The following is a 17,520-nucleotide window of genomic DNA, read 5'->3' as shown; positions in this document are numbered from 1 at the left end:
AATAAATAAATAAATAAATAAATAAATAAATAAAATCTCTTTTAGGTGTTAAACTAATAAGAAAAGACATATTTTTATATTTATCATTAATATATATCCTTAGCATCTTACACTATATGAAACAAGGCTCCTTCAAAGGGGGATATATCTTTTGCCCTTCTATATCATTATCATGTCTGTCCATTTGTAAAACTGGAAACTTATTCCAAAGCAGAATTCCAACAGACATTCAGAGATATTTTAAAACATAAAGGTATTTAAACATGTAAAATGTGCTCTCTATTTTGGTTGGCTCCATTGTTTTGTTAAATGTTAGTCATTTAAATTATATCTAACTTGTGCCAAAGAATTTCAAAAAGCACATAAATTAAATATGGTAAGTGATGTTTAGCCTAAGGATAAGATACCAGTTGCAGTAGAAAAAAATGACTGATGAGTGCTTATTTTTCTCAAGTTATGCTTCAGTAGATCACTGGATGAATCAACAATCCTGGACATCTGTAAGCCTTGTTCAGTCCACAGTATATATGACCTGTGCTTGTCTCTAAGTCATCAGGAAAGCCAGGACTGAACAACATTGAAATACTCTGCAAGTGTAAAACTATTACTACTTGGGAGTTTCATTATTCCAAACACAAACCAAAGTCTAATATCCAAATCTGAGAACTAAGTAATTTGACTATACTTCTATGTCTTCACATTAATATTACAAAAACAATAGGAAATGTGATAATTATTCCGCAACATTTCTCTATGGTGAGGGCTGCAGTGCACGTAATGTTAATAGTAGTCTGAGACTTTCTCTGTGCTCCTTTTTTGTAAGGAGAGTGAAGCTGTGCAGCTGGAAATCAGTAGAAGATGACTAAATATTTATTATATCCGTAGCACATAGGTGCCCCTCTTAATGATCTCTCTAGCCACAATCTTTTTGTAATCCTTATAAATTATTATTAAACACAACTGTTCATCAAAGATGAAATAATGTTATTAAAACTCTAACAATTCCCAAGAATGAAACTATTACAAAGCAGAAGACTGAATTTCCACAGCTATGCTGTCCTTTACAAAGCCCCTGCCTGTTTGCACCACCCCTGCAGCAATGACTTTCAGCCAGTGTCTGATATTTAACTGGTTCTTATTTGCTACAGATGGCCCTCCTCTTTAATGCAGAAAAAAATTTATTTGACTCCTCTCTAAATGCAGAAAAAAATGATAGAATGCAGACAGCTTATTGAAGACATGAGCCTACGGCAGTTGATTCAATTCCAGAGATTTTAAAAAAGCCCTGTCAATAATATTCCCTCCTTTCCCTCCTCTCACATGTGCATATTCCATATTTACAAAGGCATTTATAAAAACATAATGTGGAATAATTAGCATCAGTGTGATTATGCAGAAGGCTTAAGGTAATGGAAGAATAAAATAAATGAAACAAATGCAGAATTTTAAAAAAACAAGCAAACAAACAAACAAAAAACTAGACTAGCTTGTGTAATTCCTGAATTTTTAACCTCAATTGAATTCCATGGCATTGACAGGGACAATAAAAAACAAACAAACAAAAAAACCAACAACAGCAAAAGACAAACAAACAAACAAAACCAACAACAAAAACCCTGATTTACAGGTAAAAGCAGATAGAGGCAGGCTGCACCATGAGATCAGTCTTTTCAAGTTACAATAGTTTATGATGCTCATCTACATTTTAATCAGGTACAAAGGACTTATTCCTGAAGTGTATCAAGAAAGCCTATTTTCAATACTTAGAAATGCATGAGAGTTTATAGCCAATCAAGTAAAATATGTTCAACGATTTTACATCTTGTCTCTTCCTTATGAGTATATAATATCACATGGAAAGCAGTGTCAGCAGTTTTGTTGGAAGTTGTGAATAACCCTCCCAGAATAAGGATGAGAAGTGATTTCCTACTCAAAATTTATATTCATTACAATTAAGACATCTTTTAAAATAAGGTATATATTGTCATCTATTTTTTAAATTGTATTTAATAACACAGTGTTTAGTCAGATCAAATATGAATTTCCCACTGTGTATCTTTCATAATTTAATAGGAGATCTTAATATCATTTTCCAGTATCTGGATAGAAATCATATCAATTATAGGAAGGATGGTATTTCCATCTTACCTTTCAGAGTATATTAGTAATTTACTACCAAAATTTATGACTATTATTAATTAAACCAGATCTTAATACTGAATAACAATGCTTTTTATAAGAAAATATGAATTCACACCAAAATTTCATATTAAATTTGTTAATAGAATAATACTTTGTCTACACTTTATAGAGTAACTGAAAGATAAAGGGATTCAAAGTAAAAAAAAAAAAAACCATAGAAACATCAATAAGGTTTCTAACTAAATATAAAAATTGTGAAAGTACTGCTTATTACAATACATAGTGTATTTTTACAAAGTTACATTTAAAACAATCTATTATAATCTACAATTTTTCTGCCATGGGATAAAATATGTCTTAAGCAATTTGTAGTTAGGTATTTAAAAATTAATACATGCAGCTGCCCAATATTATGTTACTTTTTAAAAATTAACCACACAATGATATTGACAGTGAAATTCAAAGAATTACATTAATCTTTAAGGAACACATATTTATGTACTTGCCATTTAAGAAACAAGAATTCATCATTTCAACCCTGCTTTTAATGTAATAGTGATCAACTATATGTAAAAACAGAAAGGTTTTGATCAACAAATACATAACATTTACCTTCCTGTACTAAGCTGTATAATCCTTTCATAAATAACTACACACTGAAAAATGAAATTTCGTTTCCCTTATAGGCACCAAGGCAATAGGAGACGTCAGTCATGTGCAGACTGACACTTAAGCAGATGACAGAAAATTAATACAGCCATCTGCCATGAAAGGCCTGAAAGTAGAGCTCATTAGAGTTTGAATAAGCAAATCCTTAATCAAATATGGATTTCATTTGTCATATGAAGTCTAACATAGGGAGTTTTGTAGAAATTTGTCATGCTGGAACATAACTCATGGATTTTCCAGAGATCACCTTTGCATTTCCTGATTTTGTTGCCATTTGTTACACTATAGAGATTCAGTAACTCAATAAATCACAAAAAAGACCACATAAAACAAATAACAACAAAAACAATAGGACAAAAAATAACAAATTAAAAAGACAGAAAACAGAAACAGAGGGAAAAGAATGTACACAGAGAAATTAGAAATATGTATTCCATTTTGTATTGCGTTAGTCTTAGGCATGGGACACTCCCAAGAGTGTGATTGATATACCCAGTAACACACTACAGAAGAAACCTAGTTTTCTCTTTTTCAGTTGATGTTAGTTGCAAATAGCTTCATGGTTAGTAAGAGATGCCTTATCTACTTTTCCTCCTAGGATCTGAAAGTGTTAGTCCTATTTCCTATGGTGTCTCTGTGGACTAGGCCCAACTTGTAACATTTCCAATAGACAGTAGACCTAACATCTCTGTCATAGTTAGGCTTTCCATTGCGGTGAAGAAACACTATGACCAAAGTGACTCTTATAAAGGACAACATTTAGTTGGGGCTGGCTTGCAGGTTCAGAGGTTGAGGCCATTATCATCAAGGCAGGAAGCATGACAGCAGCCAGGTAGGCATGGCCTTAGAGCAGAAGTTGAGAGTTCTACATCTTGTTCCAAAGGGAATCAGTAGAAGCTAGGAGGAAGCTCTCTGAAAGCCTACTCTCACTATAACACAATTCTCCAGTAAGGCCACATCTACTAAGATTGCCACTCCCTGGGCCAAGCCTATTCAAACCACCACACTCTCAAAGTCTATGTGCCTCTTAGTAACAGGATGGAAAACGAGTTTTAATACATAGGCCTGTATGTGACATTCAACATCCTTATAAACTATAGCAAATATGTACAAGACACATTAAGCTATAAAACTAGAAATATTAAGAATTATATTAATTTTTTAGTCAAACTGCATTCTAAAGTCTTGTCTTTTCAAAATGTACTTTCTTCAAGTTTCTGATTATATTTGTCAATGTTGAGAATTTAAGAATGGGCAGCTGGTCAAAAATTAGGAGTTTCTATTACATCTGTAACAAAGACTGTGACCTCCAGATGTCTGAACTGACATGATATCACTGAAATGTTCTTTATTGCCCACTGAACTACATAAGACTTTCAGTCTTTCCTCTTCCAACATACCTTAGTCCTTCTTCTACAATCATTAAAACATTTTAAAATCGTTTAATGTCTCAGTTATGTTTCACTTGGAATGAATAACCTTACATTCATTGTCTTCTTTTAATTAGCAATATTTGTGTATTGTTTAAGAAATTTGTCTCTTTGATGTACTTACTTTTCTATGAACTTACTTTGTGCTCCATAATACATATGGTCATAGTATGTTTTTAATAATATCATTATTTTTCAATTTTATTATGTCCCTTCTTGAGACTTGGCTCAGTGTTCATGAGCACATAATGCTCACTGAGAGAACCAGAATTCTGTTCCTACACATGTCTGGCCTTTTATAACCACACTGATAAGAGTAACTAGGAATCTGGTACACTCCTCTGAACTCTACTGGAAGGCACTTAAATTACACACACTTGCACATACATAAAAATAATAAGTATTTAAATTCAACAGTCAAATGCTCCATTTTTACTTAAATTGTAATAGTTTCATTTATCCCCTTCAAGGTTTTGTTTATTTTGGTCTAATTGGTTAAATATGGTTCTATATAGCTAGGATATGTTAATATTTTTAAATTTTTCATCCAATAATCATCTCCTGATTTCACTGATCTCCTAGTATTTTTTGTTATTTCTTTAACTCTTTAAGCTTCTATTTTCCCTTCATTTTGCTCACTATATTATAAATGTGTTATTTTTTCAGTGCCTTGAGTTGAGATTTTTTGATTCTTTATAAAAGTATTTGAAGATTTATTTCCTGCTTAAAGCAGTAGATTTTTCTGAATCCCCCAAAATTTAGGATTCAATTTTTATTTTAATTCATTTAAAATATTTTATATCTGCCTCTGTATATCTTCTTTGAGCTACCTGATATTCTAGAGTATTATCGTACTTTCATAGTTCCCAGATTGCCTTTCTCTAATTATTTTTACTTAGATTTCATAGTGACTTACAAATGTGTTTTAAAATTATTTTTTCTTCTTTGAAATGGATTTAGATATGCAACTTTTGGGTAAATAAATGCTTTTCCTTGTTATTAAATACATCATGTGCTGTCATGATTTTGTTAGGCAAAATCATCCATAACTGTCAGTTACATGAATTTAATAAGAACTGGAGGTGTCTTCTCTATGCTTCAATTATCACCAAGACATCACTTCAGAATCAAAACCATGCTGATAGAAGGAGGACCAATGATAAGATTCTCTCAGCATAGTATCACCACGTTAGTGCTAAGGATCTTGTGGGTAAAGAAAGCAACATTTTCTGGAGTCATTGGCTTGCTAGTCTTATCATAAGACCTATGCCAGTAAAAGCAAAAGCAGTAACAGTTATAATACCTGTATATCCAGCCATTGTTCACATTGAATAAAGCCTTTGTCCACATAGGGACTAGGCAAAGGAACAAGATTTACCCATTCATTGTACTTACAAAGTATGTAGCTACAGCAAGATGTATTATGGAAGGTTGTGATAGGGTAGTATTCCATTCCCTGGGATTTGAATATTCTCAATTTTAGGTTTCAGAAATCCCAAATTGTTGTCTCCATTAGTCAGAATCGGATTTTGCATTTCTTTAATTTGACATTAGTAGCTTCAAATAACAAAAGTTCACAAACAATTTTTGGTTTTGACAGTACAGATATCAGTAGACTTTTAAACATAAATGTCACTTTATTTGACGTTTGGTTTAACAATGTTGAAATTAAGTGCTTATAAGTTTTATTTTATATTGCCCATCAGTTTCCCTTGGAGTGAATTTCTAAAGCCTTCCAAACTGTCAAGCCAGGCATATACTTCTTTATTCTTGACTCTTCACACCAGAAATCATAAAATATGATGTAAAAGAATGTCTTCATATCAAGTAAATCCTGGAGAAAATCTTCCGACCATAAAAACCATGGCCCTTCCTTTTTTGCTTTATATAGTTAATTCCATGTAGAAGGTCCCTAGAATCTGATAAAATGTGGTCATCATTCATTCATGATTATTATCTCCTTGGCTTGTGTTTCTCAAACTTCTACGAATAAAATTAAAAGCTTGTGTGTGTCTGTTTTTTAATAACTTCTTATTAAGAGCAGTTCTGGATTCCAGAATATTCTATTTTTCTTTCATGTAATTTGCTGGGTTTTGCCTGTGAATCATCCTTTCAGTATTCTCTTAATAGATATCATCTTTAAAATAAATCTGTAAAGAATTGTGTACTCCTGATGAAGTTGTCTAGTTATTAAGAATGTCTGTATTTAACAGCAACAAAACATATTGTGATTGCTAGTTTTGTAATATTTAAAACAGTTTGGAGACATGATTCTGGCTGCTCTATGGAGGTTTTTTGTTTGGTTGGTTTTTGTTTGTTTGTTTGTTTTTGTAAAAATAGAGGAACTGAGGAAAATTCAACCTAATGCTGAGCAACCAGCTGTGACTCAAATATAAAGATGTCTGCAGGCAAATCAGGGCTGCTTTTGTTGCCTGCCTTGGCTCTCTGCTAGAAATTGGAGTCTTCCTGTTGTTCCTTGTGCTGCAGTTCTTGCTGCCTCTATAAATATTACTCTGGCATCTTTTAACTTGGATTCAAATCTCATGGCTCTCCAGGAAACTTACAGGACTGGGTCTCCATTGCCAGATGAGGGCTGCTGAGTCACTCAGTCAGCCCTGTGGGTTGAACAGAAAGTCTACTGAATTCTATTCCTCTCTAGAATTGTTAGATTACATAGGCTACAGTATATTGTGAACCAATTAATAAAATTCCTCTTATAATATATATTTCTTCTTCAGGTCTGTTCTTTCAGAGAACTAGGAGTAACAATAAATGAAATAAGACAAAACCAAAACCAATGTATATAACTAGTTAAATTAAAATTAAAATTTCTTATTAATAAAAGAAAAACACAAATAATTTAGTATGATTTCTATTTAAATGAGTAATGATTCAGTCTCTAGGAATGAGGATGGTGATAACAAAATGATCAACATTTCATGGTGTTGTTCCACTTTGGTAATCATTTTTATAATTGGGATATACATTATTATAATCTTACTAACTTAAAATAGAACACATATCCCCATGTTCTTTCCTATTATATGTTTTCTTATCAGAAATCAAGGTGTGGAAAAAAGTATATAGGGTCTTTGGCTTGGTTCTCAAGATGAAAATATGATTGAAAAGAAGGAAGGAAGGAAGGAAAGAAGGAAGGAAGGAAGGAAGGAAGGAAGGAAGGAAGGAAGGAAGGAAAGAAGGAAGGAAGGAAGGAAGGAAGGAAGGAAGGAAGGAAGGAAGGAAGGAAGAAAAGATTAATCAAAATAAAACTGTATTTTTTCTAACCTAGGTAAAGGCATCAGGAAGAGATTAGCCCTTATCTGAGATAGGGTTCACTTGCAATTTTATTCAAGCAGGTGATAGAAACTGTTTTTTATGATGATCTAAACAAAATGAGTTCAGTTTACATGAGGAAAATGATTTAATTATCTAGTTTTAATTTCCTAATTAAATTATACCTAAGGTCTACATGACAACATTATTAAAGCTGTGAACTGTTATGGGAGTGGACAGATGCTTCAGTAGTGAACAGGCCACAGTGCTCTGTAAAGGCTCAGTGTTCAGATCTTAGCAGTCCTGTCAAGAAGGCCACAAATCCTCTCAAATGAAAAGAGATTTTCTTAGAGTTCCATTGGTTTCTTGAACTAACATGGATTTCCTCCTGCCCACACACTACATACACTTAAAATTAATCTTAAAAAATGTATAGATTGTTTATTATCATATCATATCTATATCCTCTCCACTTTTAATATTTCTGTATTTAATGAAAGAAAATAGGATGGTCTTGTTCTATTTTAAATTCAGAAAATTCAAAGTCCACTCAAAATTACTGTCAATAGCAATGAAAATAATACAGACAAATAACAGTATTTAAACGCTTTTCAGATTCAGATTAGTCAATCCAAATCAACACGTTGCCAATGACATGATTCACAAAATACTGTTTGAATTTTCACTTAGCAATCAAAAATGGATATTAAAAGATTATACTTATTTCTTTTTTAAGTGTTGGAACATGATGGAAATTATCTCAGTTAGTTATTATATAAAGATATACCTTTCAGGCTACAAGCTATGCCGTGAGTACCATTGTCCAGCATTACAGCTGACTACCTTCACCAGGCCTGCTGCACCAGGAACATCCAAGTTAAACTCTCTCTTCCTCACTTCCCAAGTCTTTTGCCCACTGGGCCACCTGTCACAAAGCCAGCACACTGACCCTTGAGTTCCATTTTCCAGCAATAGGCTACCTATGCAAGGCCTGCTGTACCAGTTATATCCAGGGACACTCAGATGTCTAAAGGCTATCTGAAGAACACTATCAACAGGAGTCAGGGCAATATGGAAACTCTAGAGCTCATTTCTACTACTATATCAAGCCCTAGACATTATAACACTACTGAGGCACAAGAAAATTATCTTAAATAGGAAATAGATAACTCCCTTAATGAAATATAAAAAAGCACAATTAAACAGATGATGGTAATAAACTAAATTGTTCAGACCTGAACATGGAATTAGAAGCAATAAAGAAAACACAAATTGAGGGAATCCTGGAGATAGAAAACTTAAGGAAGGGAACAGGAACTACAGATGCAAGAATCACCTACAGAAATATGTGATGGAAGATACAGAAGAAGAAATTGATACCTCAGTCTAAGAAAATGGTAAGCTTAAAAATGTCTTGAAACAAAATATCCAGGAAATCTAGGATACTATAAAAAGACATAACCTAAGAATTATAGGAATAGAAAATGGTGAAGAGTCCCAGCTCCAAGGCCCAAAATATGTCTTCAACAAAATCATATAAGAAACTCTGCCCACCTCCCCAAAAGATGCCTATAAACATATAAGAAGCTTACCTAACATCAATAATATTGGACTAGAAAAGAAAAGTTTCCTGCTCCAAAAGAATGAAAACACTGAACGTACAGAAAAAAAGAGAGATATCAAAAAATCAAGGCAAAAGGCCAAGTAATATACAAAGGCAGACCTTTTTGAATTACATTGAACATCTCAACATGGACTTTAATATTCAGAAGTGTCTGGATAGATATATTCTAGACATTAATAGGCCACAGATGTCAGGATAAACTACTATACTCAGAAAAAGTTTTAATCACCATTATGCAGAAAATAAGATGTTTTTGTAATCCCCACACTTGGGAGGCAGAGACATGCGGATTTCTGAGTTCAAGGCCAGCCTGGTCTACAGAGTTAGTTCCAGGACAACCAGGGCTACACAGAGAAACCCTGTCTCGAAAAACCAAAAAAAAAAAAAAAAAAAAAGAAAGAAAGAAAGAAAGAAAGTAAGATGTTTCAAGACAAAACTAAATTTCAAAACACCTATCTACATATCCACACCTACAGAAGAATTAAGGGAAAACTCCAATCCCAGGAGGCTGCTTATACCCAAGAAAACACAGGCAGTAAATTACCCAACACTAACAAACCAAAAGAAAGAAATCGTTCTATCATTCCTCTCTCTCTCTCTCTCTCTCTCTCTCTCTCTCTCTCTCTCTCTCTCTCTCTCTCTCTCTCTCTCTCTTCATCACCAACCTCAAATTCCAGTAGCAAACATTGGTTATTGGTTATCAATATATCTCAACTTCTTTCGGGCTTAATTACCCAATAAAAAAGCAAAGGCTAACAGAATGGCTATGAGAACAGGATCCATAATTCTTTAAAAATAAAACAAAAACAAAAACCCACTTTCGAAACAAGGACATACATTCCTTCAGAGTATTCAGAGTAATGGGTCTAAGAGGCAAGCTAGTGTAGTTACTCTAATGTCTAGTAAAATAGACTTTCAACCAAAATTAGTCAAAAGAGATGAGAAAAGACACTTCATACTCATCAAAGAAAAAATATTCACTGAGGTGACATCTCAAGTCTGAACATCTTTGTCCCAAATTCTAGGGCATCCACATTCATAAAAGAAACATTACTAAAGCACAAATCACACATCAAACCCTATACATTAATAGTGGGAGATATCAATACCCCACTGTTACCAGTGGACCGGTCTTCTAGAGAGAAACTAAGCAGAGAAATAATGAAACTGACAGACATTATTAATTAAAGTGATATAGCACAAAAGAACATACCTTCTCAGTACCTCATGTAATGTTATCCAGAACTGAGCATGTCCTTGATTCCAAAGCAAATACAAGAAAACTGAAATATCCCCTTGTATCATACCATATCTCCATGGGTTAGAGCTGGTTTTCCAACAACAGTAACAACAGATGGTTTATGAAGTCATGGAAACTGAACTACTCTCTACTCAATGATTACTAGGTCATGAACAAAATGAAAGACTATCTAGAATTCAATGAATATGTAGGTACAGCATATCCACACTTACTGGACACAATGAAAGCAGAGATATAAAGGCACATATTTAAATACAATAAAGGAAATATAGAGCAAGCCCACAGGTAACATCAAATTAAATGGAGAGAAACTTAAATCAATTTCACTAAAATCAATTATAAGACACATATGCCACCTCTCTCCATCTCAATTCAGTACAATAATTGAAGTTCTTGCAAGAACCATAAGCCAGCTAAAAAAGATCAAGGGATACATATTAAAAGGAAAAAAGTCAAAGTACCTCTATTCACAGATGATATGATAGTATACATACGTTACTCCCAAAATTCTACCAAGACCCTCTTATAGCTGATGAGTACCTTCATCAAAATGACTGGATATAAAATTACCTAAAAGATATCAGTATCCCTCCTTCTTACAAATGATGAATGATATGAGCAAGAATTTAGGGAGACAACACCCTTCACTTTAGCTACATATAAAATAAAATATCTTGGTGTAACACCAACCAAGCAAGTGAAAGACCTGCATGACAATCATTTCAAACATCTGAACCAAGAAATTGAAGAAGATATCAGAAAATGGAAAGATCGCCCATGTTCATGGATTAGTAGGATTTATATTGTGCTATAAGAAATCTATAGCTTACATGCAATTCCCAACAAAATTCCAACACAATTTCTTACTGACCATAAATTTTCAACTTTATATGAAAAATTAAATGAATAAAAAACCAGGATAGTTAAAACAATCTTGTACAATAAAAACAGTTCTAGAGATATCACAGTCCTTGATTTTGAGCAGTTCTACAGAGCAATAGTTATATAAACCGCATGGTATTGGCATAAAAAAGGAATTGTAGAAGTAAACTGAAGATCCAAAAAAATAAATCTACATTCCTAGGGACATTTTATTTGGACACAGAAGCCAAAATATACAATTAAGAAAAGAAAATACAAGAAAAAGGAGGAGGAGGAAGAGGAGGAGGAGGAAGAGGAGGAGGAGGAAGAAGAAGAAGAAGAAGAAGAAGAAGAAGAAGAAGAAGAAGAAGAAGAAGAAGAAGAAGGGAAAGAAAGAAAGAAAGAAAGAAAGAAAGAAAGAAAGAAAGAAAGCCTCTTTAGCAAATGATATTAATCCAACTGTCCAACTGGATGTCTGCATGTAGAAGAAAGAAAATTGATCCATAAATATTATCCTGCACAAAATTGAAGTCCAAATTGATCGAAGACCTGAACATAAAACCAAACACATTAAATCTGATAGAAGAGCAATTATTGAGCTACCTTGAACACATTAACACAAGAGAAACTTCCTGAACAAAACAGCACAAGCTTATGCCATAAAATTACTAATTAATAAATGGGATCTCATGCAACTAAAAAGCTTTTGAAGGCAAAGTACATCACTCATAAGACTAAATGGCAGCCTACAGATTAGGAATTGATCTTTACCAACCTACATCTGAAAGAGTACTAGTATTCAAAATATAATAAATATTCAAGAAAATACAGAGAGACAAACCAAATAACCGAATTATAACTAGAGTACAGAGCTAAACAGAGAATTCACAATAAAGTAATCTCTGAAGGCTGAGAATCACTTTTAAAATGTCCTTATTGGTCAGAAAAATGCAAATCAAAACCACTCTGAGAGTCCATTTTACACTATTCACAGTATCTAAGGTCAAAAACTAAAGTGACAGCACATGCTGGCAAGGACATAGAATGAAAGGGAACACTCATCCATTGCTGTGGGAGTCAAACTTAGAAATCACTGCTTTGAAAATCAATCTGATGTGTTCTCAGTAAACTGAAAATAGTTCTACATCAATACTCACCTATACCACTCTAGGCATATGCACAAAAGATGTCCCATTATATCACAAGGATACTTGCTAAACTATGATTATAGCAGCTTTATTCACAATAGGCAGAAACTGGAACTCAAGTAGACGTTTTTCATCGAAAGAATAGGGAAAGTAAATGTAGTTTGTTTACACAATGAAATACCACTTAGCTATTAAAAGTAAGAACATCCTAAAATTTGCAGGCAAATGGATGGAACTAGAAATCGTTCTGAGTAAGGTAAACCAGATTCAGAACAAAATGGGTGTTATGAATTTACTTATAAGTGGATATTAGCCATAAAGAACAGAATAACCATGCTACAATGTATAGACTCAATGAAACTAGGTAACAAGTAGGGCTCAAGGGAGCATACTGGAGTCTCACTCAGAAGGAGAAATAAAATAGACATCGGAAGCTGATGGAAAGAGGAAACTGGGTGGGAGAGCACTTGGGGACCAGGTGTGGGACGAGCAGAGGTGAGTCATGAGAGGACAGGCAGAGAGAAGGGAAGTTGGTGTAGGGAGCATCTCTGGGACAGGCTGGAGGCCCTGGATGTGGGAGGCTCCTGGGAAGATATGCGGTGATCCTAGCTAAGACTCCTCATGCCTAATTGATATGGATCCTGAAGTGGCCACATTCTGTAGCCAGGCAGGACTTCCAGTGGAATGGAGAGAAGTTGCCAACAACAACTAGAAAAACTTCGACCCCAAATTTTCCCTTTCTATAAGATGCATAGCAATGATAGAGGGAAAAGCCAAACAATATCTGGGCCAACTTGAGACCCACAGCACAGGAGAGAGCCAACCCCTCACGTTATTAGCAAAACTGCACTATGCTTGTAGACAGGAGTCTAGTATAACTGTTATTCAAGAGGCTTCATTCAGCATCTGATGGAAACAGATGAAGAGACCCATAGTCAAACATTAAGTAGAGCCCAGGGAATGTTGTGGAAGAGTCAGCAGAAAGATTGTGGTAGCCAGAAGGATCAAAGAAACTACAAGAAGAACTAGAGAACCAACTAATATTGGCCCATGGGGGCACACAGAGTGTGAACCACTAACCAAAGAGCATGTATTGACTGGGGCTAAGACCCCTACAAATATGTAGCAAATATGCAGCTCTGTCTTCATGTGGGTCCCCAAACGATTGGAAGACGGGCTGTTTCTGAATCTATTGCTTGTCTTTGATCCACTCCCCTTAACTGGCCTACCTTGTCTGGCCTCAGAGCAAGAGGATGTGCTTAATACTGAAATAATTTACTGTGTCAGGGAAAATTGGAGAGGAGAAAGAGTGGGTAGAAGCAGGGTCAGAGGGTGTGAGAGGTAGGATAGGAGAGAAGAGAGCTGTGATCAGGATATAAAACAAACAAACAAACAAAAAATAAAGATAAACCTTTTAAAACTTAGTTTTAAAATCAGCATATTAATTTATAAATAGTCACAGTAATTTGATATTTATATATGTATAATAAGAATGTCATCACTGAATTATAATTATTTTAAACAAAAAATTTAAATCCAAAATCCAAAATTTAATAATGATTAATGCTTTCCATTAAAAAAAGCTCATTCAGGTTTTTTAAGCAGTGAAGAAATGTAAAGTAATGGCAAACTTCACAGCATACTATAAATTACAGAATATAGAAACAATGAATATAAAATAATAAAATTTATCTCAAAAATTTGGTTTATAAAATTTTCAATATATTTTATATCTAATTGTTCTGCATTACATTTTTCCAAGTATGTATAATGTAAATGTTACTGAGTCTGAGAGGATCTTAGTATTATAAGTAACATTTCTATACGCTATTAATTGTTCTGCAATTTGAATAGCAAATACCTATATTTAAGTCTTAAAGGACTTACGTAGATGCGACTGTGAAACTTATTTTCCTTAATAACTTTTACTTATTTGATTATATGATGTTTTCAAAAGTTTCTTATATTTTCCTAGCTTAGAAGTAACATGTATTATTTAGATATATAACTTAGAGAAAATGATATATTCAGTAAGTAATTATTTATTTAAATAGGAAGTAAAAGGTATGCAACAACTTCAGAATTGAATGCTTGTGTACACACAAATATGTATCACTTTAAAAATTCATAACTACACTCTTCCATGCATTCAGAACTAAAGCATAAACAAATAATAACTTTCTTTTTGTGTGTGTGTGTGTGTATCAATGGTTCTTTTTTTATTGGATGTTTTATTTACATTTCATATGTTATCCCCAATGATAATTTTCATAACTTAAAAATGACTCCTAGTTTTTTCTAAATCTGGCAATATATTTTCTTCAAGATTTTAGACCAGATAATAATTTTCTTTCTAATTAAATATGTAAATTCACTAGAAATGCTTTTTATTATGAATACTATATTAGTCATATATAATTATTTACACATCTGTTACTATGGCAATCATGTATGCTATCAGAAAAGTCATTTTTTAACACCTTCTAAATGTTTCAAATAGTATTTCTGTTATAATTTTTCTAAAGTAAAAATATCACTATTTAATTAACTAAGCTAATGCCTCATCCTGATAAATCTATAAACACTTCAGTTTAAAACTTCTTATTGTCTGCTTTATTTGATGGTACTTAAATATATTCATGTTATATACATATATAAATAAATTATAAAATATAAATTATATACACATAATGATATCTGTCTGGTGACTAATAGAATCATTTATAGTCTTTGGGGTTATTTATTTTGAAGAACCTATTTCTTCAGTTGACCCAACTTTCTATTTGTATAATCTCAATATGTAATGTAAGTTATTTGCTGTCCAGCACTCATTACTTTGAAAGTAATTACATATATATATGCAATTTTATATATATATGCATACATATGTATATATACATATATACATATATATACATATATACACATATTTATACATAGATATATACATATTTACACACACACACACAAACATATATATTTTTTCATTAAATGTATTTATCCAGAAAAACTGAAAATATTTAGTAAGACTGACTGTGCTAATAACTCTCTGTGAATGAAAAGCTACAGCACCCTGGCTCCAGCAAACACTAGAATAACATAGACAAACTGCATGCTCTTTAATCTCATATTTTGGAATTCATGTGATAGGGTATCTTCACCAGATAATTACTGGATAGAGTTGTTGAGTATGAGTCGGTTCATATGTGACAAGTAAATATACACTGCTAATTATATATATGTGGGTGTGAAAGAGTATGTGTATATATGTATATATACACATACATATGTATATGTACATATATATTCACATATATCTGGATTATTGGTATATTAATAAAATAAGGACACTTCCATCTTCAAGAATATGATTATGTTTGGTATCATTTACGTGCCATATACATGAATATTTGTAAAATAACAATAGATTAAACAGATTTCCATCTAGTCTGCTACTCCTTTGTAAAATATAAATGAACTACACAAATGCCAGACATTTGGGACATCATTTGGCTTGTGGAACTCCCCTCAGGAGCTGGAGCAGACCAGAAGCATCTTGCTATGTTGATTGAGAGTTTCATAGCACAGTCCCTGTTAACTCACCCAGAAAACACAGCTGTGTCTGTTACCTCTGAATGTTCCCCTTAAAAAGATGCATTTTTAATAGTCAATATTCTCATTGGGATTCAGTGTTAACTTGATAAAAGCAAACAACTACTAGGATTGCTAGTTAGAAAAAGGCCACATTACCATACAGAAAACAAATGTTTTTGGCACAGAATGTCTGCATACTTGGAGATTACTCTAACACATGGCTTTTGTGCAAGTTTCTTTGTAAATAGATGGTATACTGTGTTCACGGAAGATTTCACATGTTTCTTACATTAAAATACAACCAGATTTCACATGTTTCTTACATTAAAATACAACCATCGGTATTTGGATATTTAGTTGATTTTTAACATGTTTCAATAGCAAACCAAATATTTTTCATACTTCCGGTAGATGATGACATTTGCCTTCTATAATTTAATAAGAATATGATACATTTCAATTTAAAATATGTTGAAACTTTTAAATGACTAATATGTAAAAATAAGACTTAAAAAGATACTCCATATCAGTCCTGTTATCAGTGGAAGTCTATGCTCTTGATCTGTTCTTTTCTTTGGTTTGTTTCCTTTCTTTTCTTTTTTCATTGCTGAGGGTTTAAACATAGTACCTTTTAAATGATATGTCAACACTAGTACTGAGTTAAAGTTCCATAATTGAATTCTTTTTATAATGAAAATTACTAAAACAAATATGCCATCAACCATGACATATATATTTTTGCGAAAAACTGAGACTAACCTTTCAATTAAGTTTTATCATTTCTTTAGGTGCTTCTTGGCCATTCAAATTTCCTCAGTTGAGAATTCTTTGTTAAGCTCTATATCCCATTTTTTAATAGGGTTATTTGGTTGTCTGGAGTCTAATTTCTTGAGTTCTTTGTAGATATTGGATATTAGCCCTCTATCAGATGCAGAATTGGTAAAGATATTTTCCCAATCTGTTGGTTGCTGTTTTGTCCTATTGACAGTGTTCTTTGTCTTACAGAAACTTCAGAATTTTATGAAGTCCCATTTGTCAATTCTTGATCTTAGAGCATAAGTCATTGGTGTACTGCTCAGGAACTTTCCCCCTGTGCCCAAGTATTTGAGGTTCTTCCCCACCTTCTTTTCTATTAGTTTCAGTGTATCTGGTTTTATGTGAAGGTCCTTTATCCACTTAGACTTGAGCTTTATACAAGGAGATAAGAATGGATTAATTTGCATTCTTCTACATGTTGTTCTCCAGTTGAACCAGCACCATTTGTTGAAAATGCTGTCCTTTTTCCACTGGACAGTTTTAGCTCCTTTGTCAAAGATCAAGTGACCATAGCTGTGTGGGTTAATTTCTGGGTCTTCAGTTCTATTCCATTGATCTTGCTGCCTGTCTCTGTACCAATACCAGGCAGTTATTATCACTCTTCCTCTGTAGTATAGCTTGAGGTCAGGGATGGTGATTCCTCCAGAAGTTCTTTTATTGTTGAGAATAGCTTTTGCTATCCTGTTTTTTTTTTTTTATTCC

Source organism: Grammomys surdaster, unplaced genomic scaffold, assembly GCF_004785775.1.
Source record: "Grammomys surdaster isolate TR1022 unplaced genomic scaffold, NIH_TR_1.0 958, whole genome shotgun sequence".
In the NCBI taxonomy this organism is placed as follows: domain Eukaryota; kingdom Metazoa; phylum Chordata; class Mammalia; order Rodentia; family Muridae; genus Grammomys; species Grammomys surdaster.
This window is presented reverse-complemented; position numbering follows the sequence as displayed.